Source organism: Nannospalax galili, unplaced genomic scaffold (genome assembly GCF_000622305.1).
Source record: "Nannospalax galili isolate Female #2095 unplaced genomic scaffold, S.galili_v1.0 scaffold624, whole genome shotgun sequence".
Taxonomy (NCBI): Eukaryota; Metazoa; Chordata; class Mammalia; order Rodentia; family Spalacidae; genus Nannospalax; species Nannospalax galili.
In genome coordinates, this window is record NW_008351633.1 from 334,912 (window position 1) to 338,326 (window position 3,415).

At 35.4% G+C, this 3,415-nt stretch overlaps 1 protein-coding gene across 9 annotated transcripts in view; it reads right to left on the reverse strand.

The window, feature by feature from the left end:
* Dnm3 (dynamin 3) overlaps window positions 1–3,415 on the reverse strand; it is a 605,597-nt gene that overhangs the window by 213,734 nt on the left and 388,448 nt on the right. The window lies entirely within an intron of this gene.

Sequence of the window (3,415 nt, forward strand, 5' to 3'; positions counted from 1 at the left end):
CTATCATAGGTGTAGAGGAAGAAGAATCTCAGGTTAATGGTATTGACCAGATCTTAAACAGTATTGTGGAAGAGAATTTCTCAAAATTAAGGAACAATGTTCCCCATACAATTACAGAAGCATATAGAACACCAAACAGACAGGACCAGAAAAGAAACTCCCCATGGCACATCATAGTAAAGACATTAAACATAAGGAACAAAGAGAAAATATTGAAAGCTGCAAAAGAGAAACAACAAGTCACATATAAAGGAAAACCCATTAAGATTACAGCTGACTTTTCAGTGCAAACTATGAAAGCCAGAAGAACCTGGACCAAAGTATTCCCAATTTTAAATGACCACAGATGACAAGCCAGATTACAATACCCAGCCAAAATGTCAATTAGAATCGAAGGGGAAAGAAAAATCTTCCATGACATAAATAGACTGAGTGAATTCATGTCCACAAAACCAGCCTTTCAGAGAGTTCTGGAAGCAATACAAAGAGCTGAAGAAAGGAATGGCTATACCCAAGGGGTTGGGGAAAGAAATTCAATGAAGGTATAACTGTGGAAAAGTACATCTATATCAAAAATGTAAACAGAAATAAAAATGACAAGATTCAATGGACATCTTTCATTTATAACTTTAAATATTAATGGACTGAACTCCCCAGTCAAAAGACACAGACTAGGTGAATGGATTAAGAACCAAAACCCAACTTTTTGTTCTCTGGAAGAAACTCAACTCACTTTCAAGGAAAGGCACTATATTACGGTGAAAGGATGGAAAAAAAATATACCAAGTGAATGGTACTAAGAAAAAGCAGGCATTGCAATTCTACTCTCTGACAAAATAGACTTTAAACTAAAATTAATCAGAAGAGATACAGATGGCCACTTCACTCTGATCAAAGGAAAAATAAACCAAGAAGATATTACAATCATGAACTTATATTCACCAAACTCTGGTGCTCCCAACTTCATGAAAACAGTACTACAGGACTTTAAGACCCAGATTAATCCCAACTCATTATACACTTTCTATGTAGAGCCCCATGGAACTTTCTCCAAAATCGACCACATACTGGGGCACAAAACAATCCTCAACAAATACAAAAACATGGAAATAATTCCATGCATTCTATAAGACCACAATGCAATAAAGCTTAAAATCAACACTGGAAGAAACTCTAGTAACTACAAGAACACATGGAGATTAAACAACACACTCCTGAATGATGTATGGATCAAAAAAGAGATTAAGAAAGAAATAAAAGTGTTCCTGGAACTAAATGAAAAGGGCAATAGAACACAATAAAAGCTCTGGGACATATTGAAAGTAGTCCTTAGAGAGAAGTTTATAGCCCTAAGTAACTACATTAAAAAATCAGAAAGAACACAAATGAATGACTTAACATTGCAACTCAACACACTTGAAAAGCAACAACAAATGAAACCCAAACCCAGCAGACAAGAAGTAAAAAAAAAAAACAGGGCAGAAATTAATGAAATCGAAACAAAGAAAACAATACAAAGAATCAACAACCAAAGGAAAGAAAGAGCACCTCCAACAGGTCTTCAAAATCAGAGATGAAAGGGGAAACATCACAACAAACACCAGAAAGATAAAGAACACTTTAAGGGAATACTTTAAAAACCTACATGCTACTAAATTTGAAAACCTAAAAGAAATGGACAGATATCTAAAGGCATGGGAACTACCAAAACTAAACCAAGAAGAGATTAACAGCTTAAACAGACCCATAGCACAAGAAGAAATTGAAACAGTAATACAAAACCTCCCAACCTAAAAAAGTCCAGGACCAGATGGATTTAGAGCAGAATTCTATCAGACATTAAAGAAGATCTACATCCAATACTACTTAATTTATTCAAAAATATAGAAACAGAGGGAGAACTTGCAAATTCCTTCTATGAAGCCAGCATCACTCTAATACCAAAGGCAGGTAAAGATACAACCAAAAAAGAAAACTATAGACCCATATCCTTAATGAGCATAGGTGCAAAAATTCACCACAAGATACTTGCAGACTGCATACAGACACACATCAAAAAGATCATCCACCATGATCAAGTCAGCTTTATCCCAGAGATGCAGGGATGGTTCAATATATGTAACTCAACAAATATCACAAATCATATAAATGGGCTCAAAGACAAGAAGCACATGGTCATCTCAATAGATGCAGAGAAGGACTTTGACAAAACTCAACATGCATTTATGTTCAAAGTCCTAGAGAGAATTGGACTGGAGGGAACACACCACAACATTATTAAAGCCATATACAACAAACACATAGCCAACATCATTCTAAATGGAGAAAAACTGGAAGCATTCCCATTTAAATCAGGAATCACTCAGACAAGGCTGTCCACTATCTTCACTTCTCTTTAACATGGTGCTTGAAACTCTAGAAAGAGCAATAAGAGAAGAGCCAAAAATTAAAGGAGTAATATTTGGAAAAGAAGAGATCAAATTATCCCTTTTTCCAGATGATATGATATTATATCTAAGAAACACCAAAAATTCCACCAGAAAACTCCTAGAAATTAGTAACACGTTCAGTAAAGTGGCAGGTTACAAAATTAACCTACAAAAGTCTGTAGCATTTCTATATACCAATAACATGAAATCAGGGAAAGAGCACATGCCTTAACAATAGCTGCAAAAAAATAAAATAAAATATCTCAGAATAAACCTAACTAAAGACATTAAAGAACTCTACAATGAAAATTTTAAATCTGTAAAGAAAGAGATTGAGGAAGACATCAGAAGATGGAAGGACCTCCCATGCTCATGGAAAGGAAGAATTAACATTGTGAAAATGACCATCCTACCAAAATCCATTTATAGATTCAATGCAATGGCAATCAAAATCTGCATGACATTTCACACAGAATTGGAAAAAACCATCCCAAGATTCATATGAAAGCACAAAAGACCTCTGGTACACAAAGCAACCCTGAGCACTAAGAGCATTGCTGGGGGAGATTACTACACCAGATTTTAAGCTGTATTACAGAGCTATAGTCATAGAAACAATATGTTAATGGCACAAAAATAGACCCATAGGTCAATGGAACAAAACTGAAGACCCAATTATGAGTACCTGCAATTTCAGCCACCTGATATTTGACAAAGGGGTCAGCAATATCCACTGGAAGAAAGACAGCATATTCAGCAAATGGTGCTGGCAAAACTGGATCTCCACCTGTAGAAGAATGAAACTAAACCCCTATCTTTCACCCTGCACAAAAGTCAATTCCAGATGGATCAAAGGCCTCAATGTAAAGCCTGAAACTCTGAAACTGTCAGAAGAAAACATTGGCAAAAACCTAAAAGATATAGGTGTAGGAAAAGATTTTCTAAATCATACATCAATTGCTCAATAAACAAGGTCAAGAAACAAC